This window comes from Tachypleus tridentatus, chromosome 4 (assembly GCF_004210375.1).
Source record: "Tachypleus tridentatus isolate NWPU-2018 chromosome 4, ASM421037v1, whole genome shotgun sequence".
Taxonomy (NCBI): domain Eukaryota; kingdom Metazoa; phylum Arthropoda; class Merostomata; order Xiphosura; family Limulidae; genus Tachypleus; species Tachypleus tridentatus.
In genome coordinates, this window is record NC_134828.1 from 95,658,098 (window position 1) to 95,670,856 (window position 12,759).

Sequence of the window (12,759 nt, forward strand, 5' to 3'; positions counted from 1 at the left end):
ACGTTGACAAAGTTTCCATAAAATTTCTGGTGAACGTGCACAAAATTTAAGCGAATTAAGTGCATAAAATTACAAATATGTCAAACAAAGGAAAGTAGAATCACAGATTTCATTCTCCATACTTGACGACACATGATTTGGTGTTAACCGTGTTACTTGGACATGCAGTGCAGAATGCATCTTCTATGTTTTAAACCTTATAATAGCATTTCGATGACCTTCAGACTTTCAGACGAAAGCCCCTCTTCACAGTTTCTCTGTCAATTTCGACAGTTTACATTGTCTCGTTATTCATAGTAATTAGTACATTTTTAACGTATTAAACTTCCATTTTTTATGTGCAGAATGTATTTCTTACATTTTTTTTCCAGTTAGTCCTTTTCTCACCTTTATGTCTAAGGCGCAAATCTTTCAGAAATATCCTATACACAGTTAACTTTGATAAAGACAACCTTTTAGCAATGACATTTTTTAACGTGTGCGTGTGACAGGTGGGCCCTTCAGTTCACGAACTGTGATCCTGAGTATGATGCTATGCTGTTTATGAGGTTTTACAATCTCATAAAGGCATGAAATATTTGTTTGTTGATGCTATTTATAATGCACAGACAGCAATCTTTGAAGGTTATAGCGTCTCGGGCTTTACATATTTGCTATTTTTCATTATGAATGTTCTCACATGAAAAGGTTTTCTCACAAAATCGATCAGACACAATTTTATCTGTGGTGGTACTGCATTGTACAACGGTCGAAATTGGCAGTAAATCAAACATATGTCGGTAATGTATATCTCTACAGGTTGCATCTCTGCCGCACATTGCACTGCATTAGCATATGAAAGGACCCGGCATAGTCAGGTGGTTAGGGCGCTTTTCTGGTAATCTAAATTAGGGACAACTACTACAGATAGACCTCCTGTAGGTTTGCGTGAAATACGAAAACAAAACACATCAATAAACATATGAAGTTATTGTTATAAAATGTGAATACCTGTCTGTATTATGTTTGTTTTAGAATTTATTATATTCAATTATATATTAGCCATAATAATGTTTTCCTTATGTTTATGATATCGAAGCAACAAATTATTATTATTATTCATTATAATTCTATATGTTTAATAACTTTGATACCAGATGTCAGTTATTGTTATGAATACTGCCTTGTTACATATTTCAAAGCAGTGTTCCAGAGTTTAACGAAAGTTTTTCCTCAGTGCATTGTTGCCCGATTAAGCCTACGGTTAAAGGGCCGATATCTCGTAATAAAATATTAAAACGCGTAGAAATGTCCATTTATAAATTCTACAGTTTAATTTCCCTGTGTTAATGTTTTAGACAACGAATATTTTTCTTTTTTGTGCACGTTAACGTTTTTTTATATTGCCATATACTATGAAACTGTGATGGTTTGTTTTGTTTTGAATTTCGCGCAAAGCTTCACGAGGGCTATCTGCGTTAGCCGTACATAATTTAGCAATGTAAGACGAGAGGAAAGGCAGCAAGTCATCACCACCCAGTACCAACTCTTGCTAAAAGATAGAGCATGTTTTGTGCAACCGGGATTCGAACCCGCGACCCTCAGCATTACGAGTCGAACGCCTTAACCCACATGGCCATGTATTATGAACTAGGTCACGTGCTTTCTAAGTAAATGTTTTCATCCTTCGAGCCTACTTCTGATAAAGTAACAAAGAGTTATTTATGAAAACATTATAGTATTCTACTCGTCAATAGTTCATAAACTGACTGCCTGAGTTGGTTTTCTGTGTCCTCCTGGCTGGCGTTACGAAAGCATAGTCAATATTTAGTTACAAAACACTTCACCGAGAGAAAACCTGTGAAGGTTAGCATGCTAACACTAATGCATATGTGGAGTTTGACTTTAATCAGTAGCAACTTTTTCACTTTTAGAAGACAGTCCGATAAACTAACTGCTAAGCATTAGAACCTAGTACATGTGTGATGTTCGTATCTCTCAACCGTTCAGTATCATGAATGAAAAGGTGGAAAGAATTTTCTTTCCTGAATGCAACGATTGTGATGTTAAACACGTATGTCACGAGTTTCCAAAGTTCCATCACAGTTTGGACTGGCATAACCAGGTGGTTAAGGCACGCGACTCGTAATCCGAGGGTCTCGAGTTCGAATCTCCGTCACACCAAGCATGCTCGCCCTTTCAGTCATAGGGGCTTTATAATGTGACGGTAAATTCCACTATTCGTTGGTAAAAACGTAGTCTAAGAGTTGGCGGAGGGTGGTGATAACTAGCTGCCTTCCATCTGGTCTTACACTGCTAAATTAGGGACGGCTAGCACAGATAGCCCTCGTGTAGCTTTGCGCGAAATTCAAAATAAACCAAACCATCATAGTTTCATAATATATGGTAATTTCAAAAGACGTTAACGTACACAAAAAAGAAAAATATTCGTTGTCTGAAACACTAACACATGTAAATTAAACTGTAGAATTATAAATGGACATTTGTATGCGTTTAAATATTTTTATTACGAGATATCGGCCATTTAACCGTAAACTTAATCGAACAACAATGCATTGACCGAAAATACGTGTTAGTTAAACTTTAAAAATTGCTTTATTTTCTCCATTTATGTTTATTTATCCATATATTTATCCATAATAATGTTTTCCTTATGTTTATGATATCGAAGCAATAAATTATTATTATTATTCATTATAATTCTATATGTTTAATAACGCTGATACAAGATGTCAATTATTGTTATGATTACTGCCTAGTTACATATTTCAAAGCAGTGTTCCACAGTTTAACGAATTTTTTTCTCAGTGTTACGTTGCCCGATGAAGAATCTGGCAAAATAGCCAGATTTTAACGCAATTATAAAGCCCATTTATAATTCTACATAAAACATACTTCGCCTCAAATATTTTAAATCTATATGGATAATTCCTGAAAGCTTTGCATGGCTATTAAATTTGAATAAAAGTATTTTTTTTATTTTCCAAGAAATTTTCATTCTTTTTTTATTTTCATTTTCGAACTTTCTTTCAGTTGTCTAAGCTATCTGTCTATGAGCACATAAGTGGTAACAAACCATCAAAGAAAAAAAAAACCGTTAATATTTCATACACTTCCTTTCTTGAAAATAATCATACTAAACCATGCATCAATGTAACCACATACATAAGCAGAAATTGTAAGATTTATGCTAACGTTTTTCAGAATAATAGCACGGCTTTGCTGGTGACGTTTTACGTAAAGGTACACTCAGTGTTATTTTTAAAGCAAATGTCATATTTAATCTTGGTTTGTACTAAGAACGAAACGGAAATCGCCACTCGAAGAATTGGAGTGTCTTCTTTCACAATATATATTCATAGCGTTCTTATTAACTAAAAAAAAGAGAACAAAGAAACCTGAAACTTTTATGAATGTATCTAAATGCATAAAAATGCTACTGTTATAAAAGAGTGTTTCCTACATTGCGTGTAGAACTAACCATAGGAAAATAACATTTTTTATTTTATGTATATAAAAATCCCTATGTTTTTCGGATCTCTTTCTAACACGGATACAAAAGCCTAAATATGAGAAGAACTAAAGGCTGACCCGGCATGGCCAGGTGGGTTAAGGCGTTCGACTCGTAATCCGAGGGTCGCACCAAACATGCTCGCCCTTTCAGCCGTGGGCGCGTTATAATGTGACGGCTAATCCCACTATTCGTTGATAAAAGAGTAGCCCAAGAGTTGGCGGTGGGTGGTGATGACTAGCTGCCTTCCCTTTAGTCTCATAATGCTAAATTAGGGACGGCTAGCGCAGATAGCCCTCGAGTAGCTTTGCGCGAAATTCAAAAACAAACAAACAAACTAAAGGCTTATCATGAAAAACAATGGTCGAAAGTAATTAATATGAACAACATAATAACGTTTTAATATACGAACTGTGTTTAGTGTAATGACTAACAATCATTTCTACGTAAAATTTTCTTAGATTGCCGAATCAACAGGGAAGTTTAATTATTGTGTGTATTGTCATTTTTTATGATCGATACATAACATATAATATATTATGAATTTTATGAACATTTAGAATTTACAAATATAAGTAATACCGCCTTAAAACTGTAAATTCGACTTTCTCGGTACATTTGAAAACATTTTCATGTCTAGGCTATTATCCAGTGTATACGTATTTCCTTTTCCGATTTTATCCAACATGAGTTTATATATCTTTTGATAACAATAACCTCTCTTTATTCTCATAAGGATCTCGCTAGATGAATTTTTACCTTGACACAAACCTGTTGGATGTCCATACACAACTAGCTTGTATCATAATAGCATGTAGGATATAAAATTACTTTAATCTTTTGTCACGTGATGAAAGTTTGCCAGGTTTAGTTTCTCTCTGGGAAAACTACTAATACAAAGATACATCTCACAGAAAACTGAAAACATAGTACAAGAAAGGCCAATATTAGCTAATGATTAAATATTGTTAAAGTTGCTTATATTGTTAAAGAATTACAACAAAGAGAGTTCACTGAACTCCTATTTATACTTCCTATTGAATACTTACATACATAGTTACAATATATAGAGTACACAACAGAACTACGTTGCTCCATATTCCTGTCTTGCGACCAATTTCCTCTTGCAACAATAATTAGAAAAAAAGAAGAAAAAACAATCCTTAAATTGGAAGAATGTTTGCATGTACAAACAACCAGAACCCTAAAATCAGAAGTGCCACAGAAAGTACTTGTTTTGGTTTCTTTTGTTTGGCCTTTTTAATTGCTGCATATTTTATTTTCTAGTGCAGATTAACGACAGTGATGTAACGCTACGAGTGACAATTCGAACAACAAGCATTTTTTTGTTTGTTTCTAAGAAAGTAAATTGAAACAATTTTAATACAACTACAGAAGTTCGTTTATTTCTCGTCTCTGACATTACAGTTAACATAACATAAAAATTTCTCACTGCACTGTAATTTGCATTTTAATCATTTTCAAAAATGAATAAGAATTATACACACTGGTAGCACTTTTGAATTTTCTGTAGATGCAAAATAAAATATTGCTACTGTCAGATGTGAAAGTAGAACCAAAAGACCCCCTACTGATCAAGTTCTTTATCTCACAAACACGGAACACAAGGTCATAACAGTGGTTGAAAACCAGGAAAGAATAACGCCTTGTGTTAGGAGTTGAATATTTTGTCTACTATTTTTGATTTAATGTTCTAATTTTTAGATTCTAAAATAAATTACATTTGTTCAAATATCTAGAAATAATACAAGTAAACCAAGAAGAAAAAAGAAATACACATTATTGTTATTAATAACAACATTCTAATACACATAATTGTTATTAATAACAACATTCTAATTCTGTATACTTTACGATTGTTATTTTCCATAAAATCCTGAGAATTATTGAAAGATGATTATGTCTTGAAAACATATACATCTATATATATCATAAAAATATTTAAAGTAACATGCAGTGCATGACTAAAATGTTAATTTTGTGTGCGTCTGTCTCTATCTTTGAATTACAACGAAACAATTGCAGTTATAAAGGTTTTAGTGGATCACAAAGCTTTTGTAGTCGTTCCCAAATTGCTTCAACACACAAACGCATAAAATCTATCTATACGCACCACCAAAACATCTACTGAAGTATCAGTTGTTTTTAATTTTGAAGTAACCGACTAAAGGAAAGGCCCTATCCCACCGATTGACGAACAGATAAGAGAGTGAAGCAACTCTGCATGTATTTACTGAGAAAAGCACTGTTAAATTCTACCGAAATATTCCTGAAAGTAATGGTAAAAAGTAAGTATACACTAATTAGCGTTTTTGATCAAAGGATTTAAACGTGTATGTCGAACATTTGGATATGTGAGAATGTAAGGACCAAAAACTAAATATTTTTTTTCTAATAACTCAACTGAGATAGTATTATAATATAAAGAACTCTTTCATTCCTCAGCCATTTGATGTATTTCCTGTACCACTGGGGAATCCCTGAAATGTATGTAAGGCGCACTGAAATAAACCACCACAGTTCATTTATTTATGTATTTCCAACACGCAAAACAGAACCGCAAAGAAGTGAAAATCTACCAATCCTTGGAAACAGTTTATTTTTGGCGCAGTTCAGTTTAATAAACTGTTTGAAGTTTTTTCATAGAAACATTAGTTCTTCGGTAACCTAGCCTCAGACATTTTAAATTACCCAAATAACACAACTCTATTTCCTTGATAATTTCTATTTCTTTATAATAGTTTCTTATACACTTAACTGGCCACAGATGAAAAGATGGCGCATCGTAAAAGACATAAATATTTATTCCAAGTTAAGGCGTGCGACTCGTAATCTGAGGATCGCGGGTTCGCATATCCGTCGTACCAAACATGCTCGCCCTTTCAGCCGTGGGGGCGTTATAATATGATAGTTAATCCCACTATTCGTTGGTAAAAGAATAGCCCAAGAGTTGGCGGTGGGTGGTGATGACTAGCTGCCTTCCCTCTAGTCTTACACTGCGGAATTAGGGACGGCTAGCGCAGATAGCCCTCGAGTAACATTGCGCGAAATTCCAAAGCAAACTAATCTTAACACTTTAATGCGTAATGATTACCTAAAACAACGTGGTATCATCAAATCCATGATTTAAGCAAACTTTTCATTAATTACTTTGAAGAAACACTACGATAGTATTTGTGTGTGGCTAGAGGAATACAAGATGAGCTGCTTTAAGCTACAGTGATGAAGCACAAATGTGCAAACAAACACCTGAATCAGAACTGCTGGTATGGGTATTAACATTTTTATCAAAATAGAACAACGTTTCGCCCTTCATATTTCATCTCTGAGTTATTTAGGTAAAAGATACCCGTATCAGCTGTCTTAAGGTACCTTTTTACTTCAAGTGAGTTTCTGGTCATCACGAAACAAACACTTGAAGTAATTCTTGATGACCTTCACGAGTTTTTGAATATTGTAAATCAAATAAACACAATATAGCCATAGAAAACACCCAGGTACTAAGTAGGAAAACAAGTACAAACAAACGCTAATCAAAGAAGCCCTACTTATACAATAATTAAAAAAAAAATTAAATCAATATGAAGGAACACCTTCATACTAATTAATAACCTAACATCCAACTGCAACGCCCCCTACAATCAAGTACCTGTTTATACTCTAGTCTCTGAGGCATGTGTTCGGCATTTGCAAACTCTCTCTGTTAACCTGAAAATGACCTAAGAAGGTCGAAACGTTGATTTCTGCTTTAATAGTAAAAGTTTTAATACCTATACAAGCCGTTTTGAGATACAAACACCAGATGTCGTGAACTTATCGTTCACCTATAGATAAGATGCAGTACATTTGCGCCACTGTTAGGAATAGAAAGAAAAGAAACGAATGTTTTATCATACTTTTGTGCAACGGGTTAACAAAACTACAGAAGAATAATTTGTTCGAAAGAAATTTCACCGTTAATTAAAAATTACGCAAACTTTTAACTGCAAATTTAAATGTCATAATAACTTCCTACTGATGAACGGCTTAGCTATCTGGCATACATGCTTTCCAGTGGTCTGAAACTTAAAGCACTGAAAACCTGGTTTTGATGCCTCTAGTGGGCACAATACAGATAACTCACTATGTCATTCGTGATAAGTAACAATAAACTAAAACGCACACGCACAGACACACATTGAGTAGGTAAATTTCACGCCTCCCGCTAGTACAGCGGTAAGTTTACATGTTTACGACGCTAAAATTAGGGATTCGATTCCCCTTATGGGCTCAGCAGATAATCCGTTGTGGCATTGCTATGAGAAAACACACACTATCTGAGCTCCATAAAGTAAATTCAATTTGATCTTAAGCTTTTCAAAAATCGATTTATTTATATTTTTGGCATTTTTAAATTATAGTTTAAATCATAAAACATTGTGTTTTTTATTAAAGAAAAATGCCAAAGTTATATATAAATCGATTATTCATTTTTTAGACTAGACAGTCCTTCTAATTCTTTCTGAGCACGAAAATGTTACTTTTTCCTGTGTTTTCGAAAAAGAATAGAATGACATAAATTCTTAAACTAATTCTCATCCATGAAGAATAATACTTTGTAGGATAGTAAATCAATGGAATTAGCTGCTTTATGTATGATACATGAAACATATGGATAGGATATTATTGTAGGACAGTAAAACTATGGAATTAGTTGTTTCATGAATGATACATGAAACATATAGATGGAATATTATTGTAGGACAGTAAAACTATGGAATTAGTTGTTTTATGAATGATACATGAAACATATAGATGGAATATTATTGTTGGACAGTAAAACTATGAAATTAGTTGTTTTATGTATGATACATGAAACATACGGATAGGATATTATTGTAGGATAGTAAAACTATGGAATTAGCTGCTTTATATATGATACATGAAATTTATGGTCGGCTGTGAGTAAAAGTTGTCAGTTGAAGAACTTATAGAGGGTTCGTATATGTGTTGCTACTTAGATTAATAATTTCCCTGAAGGTAAAAACTAGCGAAAGAAATAACTACCAGCTTTCTGTACCGCATGTTCAGTTCAAAATTTCTTAAAAACACGTGGGCTAATTTGGAATTATTGAACTTAAAATGGCCCTTCTTTGTATACACACGCGCATATATCACTTTAATATCATTAATAATGCATCCAGTGCATATACCGGATGCTCAGAAAAAGATAATTATGACCATGACCATCAAATTGCAAAGCTATATATATATATATGTGTGTGTGTGTGTGATTTATATTTGTGGTGGTTTTTAAACGTAATCTTTCTAACAATAATTGAAAAACGACAAAAGATCACAAGAAAAAGATTAATATTGTAACTGCTGGCATTAATTCTACAACCTTCAACACATTAGTTAGGACTGAAACGAGGCTTGGGGCCATTAATTTAGAGCAACCAAGTTTGGATTATTACAGATTAAGAGAGTGCTGTGATTTGAATAACTAAATGATAAGACAACAACTGGATGATCAAAGTTTGAAGCTATAGCAGAGTTTGAAAAACTACAGATAAAAACTTAAGTAGACTTGGATAACAACATATATAATTTAAACTGAGCTAGAATGTAGGTTCGAATAACTATAAGTTATTATTGACAATGCTTCTGGTTATTTAGGAGTTAAGATTGCAACTACGTTTGGATTGCCATAAATTGAGATTACAACTCGATCTGAACAACCAAAGTTTGGGACTTAATTTGAGTATGAACTATCATAGGCTAATACAGCAACTGGTTTTAGATAGCAACAAGCTAAGACTATACAACTGAAGACAGCAATATAATTTGGATATTCACAAGTTATGGCTACAACTATGTTTGGATAACCGCAAATTAAGATCGCAATTTCATTTGGATCGTCACAAATTAATATTACAACTTGGTTTATATAACTACATGCTATTATCACAACCGGGTTTGAGTAACCACAAGTTAATTTAAGAAGTTGATTTGGATAAACAAAAATTAAGACGGCAATCAATTAAGACTTCAAGTAATTGTACATTATAAGACATTAGTATTAGGTCTAATTATATATTCTTGACTGCAGTGTTTGCATATTTTGTAACAAATAAAATCACTGTGACTAAGATGGAATACAAAATACATTTAGCGTTTTCAAGCTGAGAAATCCATGTTATATTAATTTTTATAATGAGAGAGATTCTAAGGACATCGTGAACGTTTTATTAGAAAAGCAAACAAGTTTATCAAACACCCCGAGAAAATCTGTAATTCAGCATTTAACCTATCGCAACAAAACCTTACCATAACATTTGTAATGACAAAATATAACATTAAATTATTATAAATCGCGTTTGTAGCCTTATATTAGTTTATATTAAAAATTTAATACTTAGTTGGTCCTCCTCGTAATGTAATCACCTCGCAAGGCGATGTAACATGATGTAGTTGAGGTTGTTGATGTAATCTACTGTGATTTTATCCCAACTTGTCACTAGAAGACGCTGCAACTCAGCTACATTAACTGGTTTAGGGACGTGGTTAGCAGTTCTCTGGCTCAATTCTGTCCAATAGTTTTCAAAAGGATTACAATCTGAAGACTGTTGGCCTTGGGCATTTTAACGCCTTCTTGGTCGAGATGATTTTGTATAATACGCACAATGTGAGCAGTGTTCTTATCATCCTACAACATAAAGTTATTTCCAAATTATCTCGGTATGCTACCAATAGGAAGCGCCATTGACGTTTTCCTGGAGAATTCGAAGACTAGTTCTTTCCGCCATTATGTGTATTCCCTGTGGAAAATACTATATTTCCTAATCTGTTCTCCAGGTAAATGATTAACACGAATCAAACCCAAAAACCCAACTCAGCTGAAAGGAAGACATGTATTCTGAGTCCTAAATATAAGCTAGCGTGCCGTGCAGCCCAAGTAGCACGGCCTTATGACAAACATAATCAATTTAGTCATGTTTTGTCATCTTGGAAAAGGCGTTCGCACTACAACAATTGTTGTTTTATTTAACAGATTGTTCATATGAACAGTGTTTCGAGCACTGCTATGTTCGTTTTATCACAGGTGGTTTGATGAGCTCTGGATGGAACGAAAAACATAATCAGTAATGGATATGGCAAGCAGTGTATGTTTGGAATTATATTATTATAAACTCTTAATTATTTAAAATCCTTAAGGAACTAGATATGGAATAGAATTTTTTGCTTGCTTTCCTATTTGTCTTGTTCTGACAGAATTTTTCAAATACATGTTTTTGCACTTTGAATTGATACAAGAGTACACTATAAAGATTTTGAAACCAGACATGTTTTTAGTATTAATTACATATGCTACATTTTTCTCATAATCTATGTAATATTCGAATATCATTCATATATCAAATTTATATGTATATATCTTATACAAGTGTGTATTTATGACTTTACTGTACCCTCAAAAATACATAACTAAGATTCATATACAACTAATCAATTGTTTATCTTTCATGGAACAGTTAGTCAGGAATAACTCTATCATCTGGGGCTCTTTGTGTCCAGCTAGCGTCTACCTTTTGACTATTTCCTTAGTTCATTCTTTCATCTAATATCAAATCACATTTCTCTATGCTGAGCACTTGAGCATACGGAGCACATAAATTTGGTTGTTGGAAATGGTTAACTTGGAGAAACACTGTATAACTTTATAATATAAGAAGTGAGATACCAAGTCTATTTTATCAGGTTGAGGTACTCTCCAGAAAAGTTTAATGTTTAACTCTGAAGTGTTTTAACCCCATGTTCAACGATGGAACTTCACATTCTGTTTAGTTCTTTAAGTTTTAACAATTCAAAATGTCGTGCCTGTATTCTCACCTTCTGATTAAAAGAGGTTTTATCACTTTAACTGAAATTCTTCCTCGGAATGAAGTGAAGGAAAGCATGTCACATTAGTTGCAGCCTTAGTTGATAATACTACTGGTATTATAGGTTTTAATATTAGGCTGTTCCTTTCATTGACTTCCGAGCCTTTTGATAGTTGGTTCAATATATTCCACGTTGCATCTCTAGCACGTGAGCTCATATACCAGTAACGTAGTATCTGATGAATGTTGTCTCTAAAATTGAAGACGCCTTTCAACCTATATTTTGTTTAATGACACGTTATGGTTGAGCTCGTGGATGTGGCTGTTTAGTAGTTCTCTTTCTTTTATTTTTAATCATGATTAATAAGTAAAGTGTGTACAAACATCAACCATGACAACAGAAGCAGTATTTAGTTTTTAAGTTTTGATGTGGTGTATTTTATATTAAACGACCACAAAAATGATTATTATAAGCATTGTTTAATGTTTTCAGCTTCTGCTTCAGAAACGTTTTGTTTTCCTGATATCTTAAACGCTGTGCAACATGTTTTCAATCAGACTTTCTCTAAAGAATAAGGAAGTGAATTTTTCAAAGTGTGGATAAATTCCAGTGAAAGTGAGTTTATGTTATAGTTTGGTAGTACATATATCCTGCTCATTGAAGGCTTAAAGATTTATGAGTTTGTTATTCTGTTCATTTGCAATGGTAAACTTTATATTGAAATATTTACCAGTTAAGAAACAGGAGAAACTGACTCAACCTTGTTAAACACTACAAAAGTATCAACACAACTTTTGTTATATACAGTCTTAAAATGTTCACGACAGCATTTTAAACAGATCGTTTTGCGTGCAAACACAGAAAATGGTTAAGTTCAAAAGCAAGCTGGTTCGTAGCTTCTCTATCAATCTGTTCAAAGATCTTACAGTTAACCATTAAATACGAATGTTTCGTCGTGAAAATGTAAAGGTATTATAAAACATCTTTAACCATGTCCTGTTTGATTTCGTTCTCAACAAACACAAAGACTAGTGAAAGATCAAACGTTTCTCCTAGAGGTATTTGTAAAAACTCACTTGATATCATAGCTAGCACACTGAACATTCTTATTAAATTGGGTCTGCTTTAAGCTATTGGTAAATTCAAAAGTATCTTTAACAGACTGTTTATTTCCTACGAACTTTTCTCTAAAATAGAGTAGTAAATAACCTTGCTGCTGGTTGAATATAAGTGTTCACACGAGAAACAATTGGTCTAATTGGACATTCCAGTTTGTTACCGTTAGATGAATCCGTATAAACCCAACACTGTAAGCTCGTTAAGCTAATTTTTGTTACACTTTTGTTATGACGCTGTTTTTGTTT

The 12,759-nt window shown here is 33.3% G+C and overlaps 1 protein-coding gene across 2 annotated transcripts in view; it reads right to left on the bottom strand.

Moving 5' to 3' along the window:
- Positions 1 to 12,759, bottom strand: part of LOC143249719 (neurotrimin-like) — a 171,685-nt gene that overhangs the window by 125,389 nt on the left and 33,537 nt on the right. The gene's annotated exons all lie outside the window — the stretch shown is intronic.